A 16128-nucleotide genomic window follows, 5' to 3' on the forward strand; every position below is an offset into this window, starting at 1 on the left:
CCAGTATCCTTGATTCTTGAAGACAATTGTATAACTATATAGCTTACACGATGTGACTGGGATTACCTTGTCAAAATCTTTTGGCTCATACTCCCTTTATTCAGTGTATGGACAGATAGGTAGGAAAATGGGGACAAAATGTAAATGACAAATAGTAGGGGTGGAGGGGTATGAGATATTTTGGGTGTTCTTTTTTACTTTTATTTTTATTCTTATCTTTATTTTTTGGGAGTAATTAAAATGTCCAAAAATTGATTGTGGTGATGAATGCACAACTATATATGGTGATCCTGTGAACAACTGATTGCATACTTCGGGTGATTACATGGTATGTGAATACATCTCAACAAAATTGCATTTAAAAAATCTTGACTGAAAGTGCTGAAGGCTTATTCATAGTCCTTGATGATCGTAGTTGTTCAGACTGGGATGAATTTAGCATAGCCAGTGAGCAAAGTGCCTACCCTACCTGTGCCAGAGGATCCTGAGAAGGCCCAAGAGAGGCACAAGGCTCCTGCTTTAACATGGTGAATGAATGTACAACAGGCCCCTGTCCTTCAAAGAACTCACTGCTAGAGGGGCAACATCTCCACAAGCAGACACTTACAAGGCATTGGGCCTCATGGGAAAGGGGGGTAGTCAGGGAAGGCTTCCTGGAGGAGGTGACAGGTCTGTTCTGAATTTTTCTTTTAGGAGGGTTGTATTATTTTTGCAACTATTTTTGCAATTATTTCAAACTTTAAGGTTAAAAAAACACACAACTTTCCTGTCCATTACTTTTCTCTGTTTTCAACCCCAGAAGAGTCAGAGAAGCCTAGAAAAGTAGGAGAGAGCAATAGGAAACCAAGGCCAAGAAGGAGAGAAGCTTCCCAGCCTACCCCCTTCTTCATGCTTAAAGTACAGTTGAGCTGAAGGAAAGGATATGCTCTAATTTAGACAGGGCTTTGGAGTTTCAATTATGTCACTGGAGTGGCCAATTTAGTTACAGAAATGAAACTATTATTGGAAGTAAAAGTGCTCAGAGGACTTTTAATGATCTAAGAGTGAACAAAAAAGTAATGAGGTAACTGCATAAGATTTTATCCAAGTTTTAAAGAGCAATGAAGGAGAAGAATAAAGTTGCTTTTCACTGATACCTTACTGAGTGTGACCCATTTAATAGCATATATGGGGGTAGCTGGTGGTGGATACCTGAAACTATTAAACTACAACCCAGAACCCATGAATCTCGAAGACAGTTGTATAAAAATGTAGCTTATGAGGGGTGACAGTGGGATTGGGAATGCCATAAGGACCAAACTCCACTTTGTCTAGTTTATGGATGGATGTGTAGAAAAGTAGGGGAAGCAAACAAACAGACAAAGGTACCTAGTGTTCTTTTTTACTTCAATTGCTCTTTTTCACTCTAATTATTATTCTTGTTATTTTTGTGTGTGTGCTAATGAAGGTGTCAGGGATTGATTTAGGTGATGAATGTACAACTATGTAATGGTACTGTAAACAATCGAAAGTACAATTTGTTTTGTATGACTGCGTGGTATGTGAATATATCTCAATAAAATGATGATTAAAAAAAAAAAAATAGCATATATGTGCATGCCATACATACTGTTCTATACTTTCTTTTTTATCATAATACATCTGGTTGACTGTTCCATATTGGTATTTATAAATTAACCACATTCTTTTAAACAGCTGCAAAGTAGACCTTAAAATGGATATATAATAATTTAACGGTTTTCTATGACAGCCTTTTTAGGGTGTTATCAGTGTTTGTAAGTCTTTACATTTTTTTAAATTCAGTTTTCTTGAGATATATTCACATATCATATAATCATTCATGGTGTACAATCAGCTGTTCACAGTACCATCATATAGTGGTGCATTCATCACTCCAATCTATTTTTTTGAACATTTTCTTTATACCAGAAAAAATAAAAATAAGAATAAAAAATGAAAGTAAAAAAGAACACCCAAATCCTCTCCCCCATCCCACCCTATTTTTCATTTAGTTTTTGTCCCCATTTTTCTACTCATCCATCCTTACACTGGATAAAGGGGGTGTGATCACAAGGCTTTCACAATCACACTGTCACCACTTGTAAGCTACATTGTCATATAATCATCTTCAAGAGTCAAGGCAACTGGGTTACAGTTTGATAATTTCAGGTATTAACTTCTAGCTATTCCAGTACATTAAAACCTAAAAAGGGTTATCTACATAGTGCCTAAGAGTGCCCACCCGTGTGACCTCTCCACTCCATTTGAAATCTCTCAGCCACTGAAGCTTTATTTCATTTCACATCCCTCTTTTTTCAAGAAGATGTTCTCAGTCCCACGATGTCAGGTCCAGATTCTTCCCTGGCAGTCATACTCTGCGTTGTCAGGGAGATTCACTCCCCTGGGAGTCAGGTCCCACGCAGTGAGTTCACCTGCTGAGTTGGGTTAGCTAGAGAGAAAGGGCCACATCTGAGCAACAAAGAAGTACTCAAAGGGAGTGAAGTCTTAATATTTTAAGAAAAGTGTAGAAAATAATTTAAAGGAAACAATTTAATGCTTCTACTGTACTTAAATAAACAGATAACATCACTTTTTTTTAATGTGCAAAATGTTTCCGTTTTAAAGAAGACTTGTTTAAAAAAAAAAGACACTCATTGCTAAGCTTCAAAGTGATCCACATCGCATTTAATCACCCCCTGGATGACTGTCGTTAGTGAGTGGCAGCTGAGACTGAAAGCATTCAATATTAAGCAAAGCAATTAAAATCAAGTTAAATTCTTTCTGGAACTTTTCTACCAGTTCCAAATAATAATATTTTAATACTACCTAGAATGGTACCATAAAATAATTATTTATTTCTTAAAAGTCATTTTTGATTAACAAACCCTTTGTGCTTACTATGTGTTGGACCCTGTTCTAAGTTCATTACTAAAGTTAACTCATTTAATACTCCTATAACAATCCTAAGAAATAAGTATTATCATTATCTTCACTTTATGGATGAGGAAGCTATGTAGCTTGACCAAGGTAATATAGCTAGGAAGTGACAGCAGTCTGACTCCAGAGTCATGATTGTAGTCACTGCACTGTGCCATCCCTCTGCAGGCCAACTGTGAGTCTATCGTATCAATACAAGGATGAAGAATTTTCAAGTGCTTTCTTAAAGCAGAACTGATCATCAAAACCATAACCTTCATTAATAACAACAAAATTTGATGATGAGTGTGTACAACATGGAGTACACTACTCTGGCAACACTGCCCTTGCTCTTGAAGGGATTTCTTCGAATTTCCCTGGTAGGAGACGGGAAATGCCAGGAGCAGCACTCTATGGAGTTATCATTATGAAACCTGGTGATGAAATTCAAATGGGAAAAAAATAAGAGAAAGTCAGGCTGTAAATTCAATCAGCTTAGAAATGAAGAAAAGCTACAATGTGAGAGAGTTCAAACATGATGACGGAAGGAGGTCTCAAACCTTTACCTGGGTGAGAGTTTAGGTTTTTGCCAAAGATTGTTGTGTAGCAAGTGGCTGCTGCTGTGGTGTGCTGAAAATAGTTCAAGGATGGGAAATCCAAGGCTTGAACATACTACTGCTGACTCTATGTAGGACTCTTTTATAGCACATGCTGGAAATTTACACACATTATTGGCTTCCCTTAATAGATATTCAGCCAAGAGAGGTCTAAAGCAGGCAGCAAAAACTCAGATGGTTACAGAGGCCAAGCTGGTGACTATAAATGAATGCAGTATGTTAGTTAGGGTAGACAACTGAAGAGTGCCTACTCACTTCTTGACACCATTCAACAGCCCAGTGGTTGCATCAGCCCAAGATTTTATTATTTCATACTACAATCATTATATATGCAGTAAGCAATTGTTCTCTAGTGAGTTGTACTAGATGAAAAGGCAAAAGCTTAAAGAAAATGGAACTATACATACTGGCTTTATTCTTTTCAAATACTGGGAGGAAAGTCTGACACACGAGGGTGGATGGATCTCCCACAAAGGATATGTTTATGACAATGGCAGAGACAGCTGGATTGTACACTACTCCCAATACCCTGTTTCCTTCAGTATGTAAACAGCCTTCATGCTTATTTTCAGGGACAGAAAGGAAGAGGGGAAGCTAAGGAAACTGAGTGGAACCACAACCAGTCTTGGGTGGGATGGGGTGGGGGAGGAACCCCAGGAAATAGAGCAGGTGGTGACAGCTGTGAGGAGTAGAGAGGAATGAGCACTAAATCCCTTAGGAGCCTGCTGAAAGCAAGAAAGAGACTCCAAGGTAGGTGGCCTAGAAGTGGGAATAGATACAGGACTTTTTTTTTTTTTAATAATTCAATTTTATTGAGATATATTCACATACCATACAGTCATACAAAGTGTACAATCATTTGTTCACAGTACCACCATATAGTTGTGTGTCCATCACCAAAATTAATTTTTGAACATTTTCATTACCACACACACAAAAGTAATAAGAATAAAAATTAAAAAAAAATTTTTTTTTGGCCTGTTTTTCTACTCAGCAATCCATACACTGGACAATGGAGAGTGTGATCCACATGGCTTTCCCAATCACATTGTAGGACTTCTTAATAGCTTGTCCATGAGGTTCCATGATGGGGTGCCCAGTGATAACGTTTTTAAAGCAACGAAATTGCAGAAATCATGCATTTCTGCTTGATTAAATAAAATTAGTTAAATAAAAATCACATAGATGTAGCTAGTGTAATTGTTCAGTTCATTTGGTTTGATTTGCCCAAACTGACTCTCCAAAGGTTACCACTGCATCATATTACACTTTTCTTTGGGGTACACTGCAGCCGTTTTACTAGACATTTCACCAGAATAGCTCAAACATTATTTTATTTGTTTAGGAGGCATTTATCTTCTATTGATTTTCCTCCTCTGCTACATAATTAAAATTTTTTGCCTTCACGTTAATCATGCCCAATATAAGCTTCTAAAAATAAAGCAATGAAAAGTCTTAGGGAGGAAAGTATAGAAAGTGGTAAAATTTGTTAGCTTTACAGGTTACAAATCTTGTGACCTGTAACCTAAAAAGTTTAGAATTTTATATTTCAAAGCTTTATTCCTATTTTGTAGGTTTTTTGCTGTTGTTTCTGGTGGTTTATTTTTTAAGAATCCTACATACACATTATAGGAAAATCAGAATATTTGCTCGCCATAATTTTTTTACTTCATATCTCAAGTTTGGAAGGACAGCAGGTTTGTTATTTTTAGAGGCAGCTAAGAAAGAACGTCAGACGGTGAGTTATGCCAGCAGCTTGGTTCTTTATTGTGGAAATTAATTAATTAGTCTATTGTGCATCTAACAAATTCAAAGAAATGATAGACCTAAAAGTAGACTAAAAATTTCTAGTCATAAAAAAGATATTGGTAGGTTTCATCAGTGAAAAACTATACTGGGCCTCTAAGTAGTGGTTAATTACATGTAAGTGGATTTGCCTAATAAATCCTTTGCTTCAGAGTTATCCAGAAGACTTTATCTGAACTCCTTGTTAGGTCACTTCAAGGCACAGTAAGGTTTATTAAGTAATGCTAGTTTTCTAAAAAAAAAGTTAAATATATTGTAATAAGTTGCCAAATTTGCTTACTATACATGGGGCTGGCTTTTTAAAAATATTCCTGTTGGAAGGGTCCACCTATTGTTTGTTACCAAAAATCATATTAACTATAATTAAAAATAAAAATTTTTAAAAGCAGCCACTGAAATAAGTAACTTGGTAATTCCCTTTGGTAAAGAAATTTAAACAAGACCTTTCTGGTTGGTTTGCAATACGTGAATTATTTATTACAAATAAATTGTGTCAAAATAAGTATATTGTATTAAAAATATAGATATTTCTTTTTAAAGACCTTCTTTTCTTGGATAAATTTATCCTCTCTGACAAAAAGATTCCAAAATGTGGCAGGTGGGTGGTGCAAGTGGTTTTATAGTCTAAGTAAAGCAAACTTAGGAACAGATTTTAAAAAATAGATTAAGTATTTTCTAAGCTACTGCTTGCCTACACCAGCCAGCTGAAGGCTTTAAATAATTTAATCCCTACAACAACTGCCAGCTCCAACTGGAAGCCTTAAACAAGGACTGGGTTCACTGAAGACTCCAACAGGTGCAGTCTAATAGTGCTTCTCTAAATCTGTTACTGATCTATGTTTGTGCATGTGCAAGACACTATATTCTTAAATTCAGCAGGACACTAATTAAATTAATCCTAAATGCCTCTTGTTTTGTCCCATCTTCCACTATCATTTTACCTAAGACATTCCTCTATTTTTCTCTGAAGGAATACTCAGCACAATGTGTGCTATATGAGTTTGTTTTCAATGGTCCTTTTCTAAGCAAGAGCCCTTGTATTACAGTGTTAAAGCAAATTAGCTAATGAATTACTTTCTTCTTATCTATATTGATTTTTCTATCCAAATGACTTTTCCTGAATTAGAATTTACAGAGAAATGTTAGAGCTGCTCAGAGATTTTTTTCCCTTTTACACATTAATACTCTGAATAAGAATGTACCTGTCACTGACATATGCAAATATGTTTACAGAGAAAATTCACACATATCTAACTTTTATATACTCAAACCAAGATAACTTTTCCTATCAGGGTAACTTGAAAAGCCAAGCTGATGCCTTCAGTAATCAACATTTATCATATTATAGTCAGACATATAGGAAAAAGAAATTTACAAACCAATAATTGCCTTTCTGGCAAAATCCCTGTTTGGAAACACTATATGTGTGTTATTTCACATCATTGCTGGGAAAATTAAATGCTGTCTGTGTGACTCCACTTGGTAAGGACAACTGGAAGCTTGCTCCTGGTTTCTCCTATACCTTACCCCATGTGCCTTATCTCTTTGCTGATTTTAATCTGTATCCTTTCACTGTAATAACCATGAGGATAACAGCTTTTCTGAGTTCTGTAAGTCCTAGCGAATCTTGGAAACTGAGAATGGTTTTGGGGACCCCTGATACAGGGAGCATATGATATCAGTTTGCTTCGTTTTTGGAGTTAACCTTGATTATTTCACTAAGGTCATGTCTTCAGGATATCTTTAACCTAAAGACACTGTGTTGGTTTGAATCTATTATGTACGCCATAAAAGGCCGTGTTCTCTTAATCCAATCTTGTGGGGCAGACTTATCGTGGGTGAGACCTTTTGATTAGGTTGTTTCCACTCAAGGTGGGTCTTAATCCCCTTGCTGGAGTCCTCTATGAGAGGATAAAAGTCAGAGACATTTTGGAGTGAGCTCAGAGATGCTTAGCGAGAAAACGCCCAGGGATATTTTGGAGAGAGAGAGAGCCGTTTTGAAACCGGAAGCTGGGAGGGAAGGACCAGTAGACATCACCATATGCCTTCCTATGTGAAAGAGAAACCCTAGATGCCAGCAGCCTTTCCTGAGAGAAGGTATCCTCCTCTTGACGCCTTAATTTGGACATTTTCATGGACTTAGAACTGTAAATTTATAACCTGATAAATTTCCATAGAAAAAGCCAATCCATTTCTGGTATATTGCACTCTGGCAGCTGTAGCAAACTGGAACAGATACCTTTTTCTTTTGTATTCTGTCCTTTGAGATTGACTATCCTGTTCCCCAATAGTCTTTCATAGAATAGCTTTAGCATGTACTGATGATTCTTGTCTGAATCAGCCATTACTGTGGGAGCTGTAAAATGGTGATTTTAATTTTTAGGTAATAACATGGACTCATAGATTCTTTTTTTTAAAATCAATGAATTATAATCCATTACTGTTGTTATTTACTTTGATGTTCAAATTGACCAATATTTGACCAATGGGAACCCCTACAAGCTGGTTCCTGTGTTCCAATCAGTTTTTCAGCTCTTCCTTACTTTCTGGTACAATAAGATATACCAGGCTTACCTTGTACTTTCCCTGACCTAGCCTTGGAATCAATCATTTCTCTAAGAAGCCCTCGTTCCTTTTACTTTCTTTGGTCATTAATTCTAGAAGAAGTCACCTGTAGCCTCTAGAAGTGATGAAATAGACTCAATGCATGGAAAACAGGGTCAAATTAACCTAACAGGAGACTAAGAGAAAAATTTTAAACCACTAGCAGCCTTAACTCTCTAACTGTAGACGTTTTGTTATTTCCCTCAAGGAAACTTCAAACTTACTGTTCTAGTTTGCTAATGCTGCCGGAATGCAAAACACCAGAAATGGATTGGCTTTTATAAAAGGGGGTTTATTTGGCTACAAAGTTACAGTCTTAAGGCCATAAAGTGTCCATCAACAAAGGGTACCTTCACTGGTGGATGGCCAGTGGTGTCCAGAAAATCTCTGTTAGCTGGGAAGGCACCTGGCTGGCGTCTGCTTGAAAGTTCTGGTTTCAAAATGGGTTTCTCCAAGGACGTTCGTCTCTAGGCTGCAGTTCCTCAAAAATGTCTTAGTTGCTCTCTTAGTTGCTCCTGGGGTGTTTTGTCCTCTCTTAACTTCTCTGGAGTAAGAGTCTGCTTTTAACGGCCATCTTCAAACTGTCTCTCATCTGCAGCTACTCTCTTAGCTTCTGTGCATTCTTCAAAGTGTCCCTCTTGGCTGTAGCTCTTCTTCAAAATGTCACTCTCAGTTGCTCTTCAAAATGTCATCACAGCTGCACACTGAGTCCCTTCTGTTTGTCAGCTCATTTATATGGCTCCAGTGATTCAATTCAGATCCACCCTGAATGGGTGGGTAACACCTCCATGGAAATTATCCAATCAGAGTCATCACCCACAGTTGGGTGAGGTGCATCTACGCAGAAACACTCAAAGAATTACAATCTAATCGACACTGACACGTCTGCCCACACAAGATTACATCAAAGATAATGGCATTTTGGGGGACATAATACATTCAAACCAGCATACATAATACTGTTTTCATTCTCTCATTGGAAAAATAAATGTGTTGTATATTGCTACAGTCCCTTCTGTGCCCTATGACCTAACTTTGAAAAAGTAGTCCAATGCTATGACAAGGACATTCAAGTCTAGATCCAGAGATGTCAAATTCTACTTTTTCTAGGAAGCCAATATCTTCTGACCATCCAACTGTTAGACTAAATCTGGTTAGAGCAGACTACCAGATAAGTCTACTCCACATCCGGCTATAGTGTTTCAGGTAACAGGTTGAAGACTTCTTGATTTCATCTTTCACAAGTAGGGGATAGCCCATGTAATTTGTTTTGAAGATTTTAGTCTTTTAAGTAAAATATTTGGAACATGTGGTAAATTGAATCGTGTACCCCAGAAAGAAATGTTCAAGTCCTAATCCCTAGTCCTGTGGGTGTGAATTCATTTGTAAAATAGGATCTTCCTATCCTATTTAGATGAGGCCAAGTTGAAGCAGGTAGGCCTTAATCCAATATGACTGGAGTCCTTACAAGCAAAGGAAATTCAAACATGGTAGTAGAAGCCACAGGAGTAGACAGAGATTTCCACATGACAGAAGCAGAGATTGATTGCCAGCAAGCCACCACCAGAATGCTACAGAATACAGAGAAGCCATGGCCTACAGATACATCAGTTTTGGACTTCAAGCCTCCAAATTATGAGTCAATAAATTATTGTTTAAGCCAACTAGTCAGTGATATTTTGTACTAGCAGCTCTGGCAAATTGAGACAGACCATTTATATTTCTAGGGATTACTGATTTAATTGAATTTGATTCTACCAATTTATTTTGCACTTTCTATTTGTTCCACCTTTTTCATTTTTGTTTTATATCTCCCCTTTCTTCCTTTCTTTTGGATTGATATGTATTTTTGTTTTGTTTTTCTCATTCTATTTTGTTCTCTCTACTTAATTCTCATCTCATATTGTTTCCTCAATTTATATTCTCTTCATCTCTTTTTTTAGTGATTACTCTAGCTCTTTCAACATACCTTCTCAACAAAGTTTAGACTTAACCAATATATTTATTCTTCTAAAAATACAAGAACTTTAGAATGCTTTAAATTTGATCACCATAATGCTGATTACAATGCTTTTGGTATCCAACATATTATTTCTGGACTTTCCTCCCCAAATCAAATATTATTACAGAGAATGCTTCTTTACATTTAGTCATATATTCATCAATATTCTTATATCTCACAATTTCTATCTGCAATCATTTTTCTCTACCTGAGGAACAACTGTTAGAATTTCTACTAATGAGGGGCTTTTGGCAATAAACTATTAGTTCTGATTTGACTGAAAATGTCTTTTTTTGTCCTCATTCTTGAAAGATAGCTTTGCTGGGTATAAAATCTTAGATTCACAATTGTTTTCTCTCAGATTATCAAAGATATTATTCTAATATCTACTGTCTTCCATTGTTATTATTAAGACATCAGCATTTTCATCCTAATTAATTGCTTTGTAGATGATTAGTTTTTTTCTTTTGCTGATTTTTAGAATATATATATTTATATATACTACATATACTTATATATACTACATATATTTATATATACTACATATATTTATATATATTCTCTCTATATATTCTGAAATTTCATTCTAATGTATCTAAATGTATATTGGACTTCCTAAATCTGAAGATTGATATATATCATTCAAACTGGAAAATTCTCACCATTGTATCTTTGAAAATTGTCTCTTCTCAGTATAGTTATCTCCTCATGAAATTCCAATCAGATATATTTTAAACCTTCTCACTCTATCCTCCAACTATTTTATTCTCTCTTTCATAGTTTCCACCAATTTGACTTTTTGGTCTACATTCTGAATTTCTTCAGCTCTATCTTCTAATTTCACTTTAATTTCTTTAACTATAGTAATTATAGTTGCTTTATAGACAGAATCTTACATATCTTCCCTGGAATTTCAATCCTAAGCACACGACCTTAACCAAGTGAGCAAACTTAGCAGTGATGTTTGGGCAATCTGATATCATGTACCACCTCTTATGATACAATAAAAAGTTTACAATATCACTTTCCATCAAGTCCCTAGAGCCAACTTCCATTTTACATGAGAAATAGGATTGGAAGTTCAAATTACATGACATCATTAGGAAATAATCAGACAAATCCAGATTGTAGGACACTTAAAGAACAACTAGCCTGGATTTTTTTTTTTTAAATGTCATGAAGAACAAAAAAAGATGGAGATGAGTAATAAAATGAAGACATGCATAAAAAAAGATAAAAATATTTCTAGATTATAAGAAACTAAGACAACATAATTAAACACAATGCATGAAAACTGATTGGATTCTTGTTTATAAAAATAAACAAAGCCCATCTTATTGGAACAAAAGGAGAAACCTGAATATGAACTGCATATTAGATGATAGAAAATTTGGCTAATTTTCTTAAAATGAGGTAATAGTATTGTAATTATGGAAAAGATTGTCCTAATTCTTAGGATATCTGTGCTGAAATATTTCAGAATGAGGTGTCATGATGTTGCCAACTTAATTTGAAAAGTTAACAAAAATGAAATGTATATGCACACATATAGAGAGATATAAAGTAAATATGGCAAAATGTTAACAATTGTTAAATTGTATATTGGTTAACTATTAGTTAAATATTGGTATTGTGGGGGTTTTTTGTTGTTGTTGTTTTTTGTTTTTTCCTTTTCTGAGTGTTTGAAAATTTTTATAATAAGAAATTGGACAGGAAACACAAAAACAAAAGACTGACATTAATAGATAATATATATCATTTGCTCCAGTGATAATACCCAAAAAAGATCAACCCAAAACTCAAATGCTTTGCAATTTCTAAAGCTGTCCTGTTCTTCCCAGCATTGTTTCTTTAGCCTTCCCTTTGATTCATGTGAAGTCCCTCCATATCACCTACAATTTCCTATTTAAGATTGCCAGATTACCAGAGTAGGCTTATGGTACTAGCAGTCAGCGTACCCTTAACAATACAATGGTTATGCTGGTGTTCTTGTTTGCTAATGCTGCCTTTTTGCAAAACACCAGAAATGCATTGGCTTTTATAAAGGGTGTTTATTTGGTTACACAGTTATAGTCTTAAGGCCATAAAGTGTCCAAGATAAGTCATCAACAATGTACCTTCACTGGAGGATGGCCAATGGCATCCAGAAAACCTCTGTTATCTGGGAAGGCACATGGCTGGTGTCTACTCCAAAGTTCTGGTTTCAAAATGGCTTTCTCCCAGGATGTTCCTCTCTAGGCCACAGCTCTTCTTCAAAATGTCACTTTCAGTTGCTCTTGGGGCATTTGACCTCTCTTAGCTTCTCTGGAGCAAGAGTCTGCTTTCAACAGCCGTCTTCAAACTGTCTCTCATCGGCAGCTCCTCTCTCAGCTCATGTGCGTTCTTCAGAGTGTCCCTCTTGGCTGTAGCAAGCTTGCTCCTTCTGTCTGAGATTATATAGTGCTCCAGTAAACTAATCAAGGCCCATGCTGAATGGGTGGGGCTGCACCTCCAGGGAAATTATCCAATCAGAGTTATCACCTACAGTTGGGTGGGTCACATCTCCATGAAAACACTCAAAGACTTACAATCTAATCAACACTAATACATATGTCTGCCTACACAAGATTGCATCAAAAAACATGGACTTTTCTGGGGGACACAATATATACATATCAGTACAGCTGGTCAATATCCATTTCCCTCACCAGATGCATGCTCCTCTACTCTTTGCCCTTCTGATCTCTATGGACTGCATAATTCTGGCTCCCTTGCTCTCTAGCTTCTGGTTGGGTTCTGGATCAGTGGCTTGGGCAATGGCTGCATTCCTGGTACACATCGCCAAAGCTCTGTCAAGTGCCCCTTCTCCCATAGCCATAGTCTTGCCAGATTCTGTTATTGGATCCCTCCTCTCACCTTTCTGGATGATGATGCAGGTCCTTGTGCTCTTCACCAACCCATGTTGTTCCCTTAACTCTGCCCAAACTTCTATTAATAACTGTTCCCTTACTAAACTTCCTTCAGTTAACTCTTCTTTGGTATTTTTAAATTTACATACAGTAAAGTTATTCTTTTGGGTGTACAGTTCTATGAGTTTAATAAGTGCACTGAATTGTGTAACCACCACTGAAATGAAGACACAAATAGTCCCCCAAAACTCACTCAAACTGACCCTTTGCAATGATACTCTCCCTCCAACCTTAACCCCTGGCAACCACTGATCTGGTCTCCATCTCTATAGCTTTGCCTTTTCCAGAATGTCATATAAATGGAATTAATCAGCATATAGGTTTTGAATCTAGTCCTTGCACTGAATATAATGCATTTGAGATTCCTCCATACTGTTCTGTATTTCAATAGTTTGTTCCTTTTAATTATGGAATGATATTTCATTGTATATATACCATACTTCATTTATCCATACACCGGTAAAAGGACACTTGTTTCCAGTTTTTAGGAATTATTAACAATGCTGCTACAAACATTTGTGTATAGTTTTTGTTTGAATGTACATTTTTATTTCTCTTGGGAAAATATTCTTAGGAGTGAGATTTCTGGGTCATATGGTAAATGTATGTTTAACCTTATAAGAAACTGCCAATCAATTTTCAAAAGTGGCTGTGTCATGGGCTCTGTATCCTTGTTATTACTTGGTTTTGTTGGGCTTTATTCAAGCCATTCCTATAGATATGTAGTTACATCTTGTGTGTGTGTGTGTTTTTTTTAATAGGGGAATCTTGGTATATTATGTTGTGTTGGGAAAAAAAAACAAAAAGGGCAGACACCAAACACCTCTATTTTCTCAAGATTCAGTTTGACTATTCAAAAAGCACACCACACTGTATAGAAATCAACATTCTCTCCCATAATTCTGTGCATCTGGGACTATAGAAATGTCAGATCACAATAGTAAGTCTTCCCAAAGGGTACTTTCCAGAAAAAAAACAAGCTATTTCCTTGGCTCATATTTCCCTCTTTTTGTAGCATTCACCAGCAATCTATCCAAGAAGTATATATTTGTGAGTAAGGAGGGGTCCCACCAGCAAACCCACAGTTGTTGACAGCTGTAAGATTAGACACAAGTACAAAGAGATAGGTCAACATACTTGTGCCGGTTTGAATGTATTGTGTCCCCCAAATGCCATTATCTTTGTGGTCTTGTGGGACAGACGTTTTGGTGCTGGTTAGATTTGCTTGGAATGTGCCCCACCCAGCTGTGGGTGGTGACTTTGGTGGGATACTCCCATGGAGGTGTGACCCCACCCATTCAGGGTGGGCCTTGATCAGTGGAGCCATATAAAACATGCTGACTCAAAGAGACTGAACGGAGTGCAGCTGTGAGTGACGTTTTGAAGAGGAGCAAGCTTGCTAGACAGGAATGTCCTGGGAGAAAGCCATTTTGAAACCAGAACTTTGGAGCAGACGCCAGCCACGTGCCTTCCCAGCTAACAGAGGTTTTCCGGACGCCATTGGCCATCCTCCGGTGAAGGTACCCGATTGCTGATGTGTTACCTTGAACACTTTATGGCCTTAAGACTGTAACTGTGTAGTGAAATAAACCCCCATTTTATAAAAGCCAATCCATCTCTGGTGTTTTGCATTCTGCAGCATTAGCAAACTAGAACAATACTGCAAAAAATCCTGTGACAGTGTGGGAAGAACTCTTTATTTAACTTATGGTGGATACATCACTGTCCAGTGCATAGGTATTGACAAGGTAGGCCAGTGAGTTACAGAGCCACAAAAAAATGATGTCACCTAGGAGGTGAGGAATAAAACCTGCAAAAAATCCTGGGATGCCTTCTTCACAACAGATGGTTACTATGGGTTCACAAAGTCCACAGTATTTGGATTCTATGCCAATGAATTGTACCAGGGATCTCAAAATGATCAAGTGTAAGGGATCTGTGCTGAGGATTACAGCAGAACAAGCCATCATCTCTAGAGTTGTTTCTTTATAACTCCATCATAGGATGATGAGACTTCTTTCTGCACATTCCCAGGCCCAATTCCTCAACTTTTTCACATTCCTGGTAATGCTGTTGTGCTGGTTTGGATGTATTATGTCCTCCAAAACACTATGTTCTTTAATGCAATCTTGTGGGGGCAGACATATTAGGTTTTCCAGATTAGGTTGGAATCCTTTGATTGTTTCCATGGAGATGTGACTCAATCAACTGTGAGCAAAATGTTTGATTGGATTATTTCCACAGTTATGGGCCCTGCCCATTCAGGGTGGGATTGATTTAATCACTGGAGTTCTATAAAAGAGCTCACAAACAGAAGGACCTCAGAGCAGCTGAGAGTGCCATTTTGGAGAGCAGGTAAGAGAGACATTTTGGAGATGGCCATTGAAAGCAGACTTTTGCTGACACTTTGGAGATGTTAGCCCAGTGTTTGCTCTGGAGAAGCTAAAAGAGGACAAAATGCCCCAAGAGCAACATTTTGAAGAATGCACAGGAGCTGAGAGAGGAGCTGGATCACAACCCAGGATCAGCAGATGCCAGCCACATGCTTTCCCAACTAACAGAAGTTTTCCAGATGCTATTGGCCTTTCTTTGGTGAGGGTATACTCATGTTGGTGCCTTAATTTGGACATTGTCATGGCCTTCAGACTGTAAATTTGTAACCAAATAAATCTCCTTTATAAAAGCCAATCCATTTCTGGTGTTTTGCATAATGGCAGCATTAGCAAACCAGAACAGCTGTGTAACTTTATCCTGGATCACAGATGCAAGTACTCCAGAACCCAGTCTTGGAATTAAGCTGTGAACAACCCACACTTCCCACTGATGCTGGCAATGTAAAAAAGAGACTGGAAAGCTGACATACTTGCCAACCCCAGAATTTCATTTTATTGTTGGAGGAAAGTCTCATACCCCATCTGAGCGAGAACCTTCATGTACATGAGTGGCTGGGACAGGATGGTGAGACCAGTACTCAGGGGCACCTGACTGGCTGCATCTGTCATGATGGCATCTGCTGAGGGACAGATAGACTGACCCCCCACCTTGTGGTTTTAATTTGAATTTCCTTAATGACTAATAATGTTAAGCATCTTTTTCATGTGCTTATTTTCCCCCTGTGCATCTTCTTTGGTAAAGTGTTTGTTCAACTCTCTTGTGCTTTTTTATTTGAGTTGTTTGTTTTCTTATTGTTAAATTTTTGAGAGTTATTTATATATTCTGGATACAATTCCTTTGT

The 16128-nt window shown here is 37.2% G+C and overlaps 1 pseudogene; it reads right to left on the reverse strand.

Annotated features, from left to right (window-relative positions):
* Positions 1–13809: 13809 nt before the first annotated feature.
* Positions 13810–15895, reverse strand: LOC119536919 (annotated as a pseudogene).
* Between the last annotated feature and the right edge of the window lie 233 nt (positions 15896–16128).

Source organism: Choloepus didactylus, chromosome 6 (assembly GCF_015220235.1).
Source record: "Choloepus didactylus isolate mChoDid1 chromosome 6, mChoDid1.pri, whole genome shotgun sequence".
Classification (NCBI taxonomy): domain Eukaryota; kingdom Metazoa; phylum Chordata; class Mammalia; order Pilosa; family Megalonychidae; genus Choloepus; species Choloepus didactylus.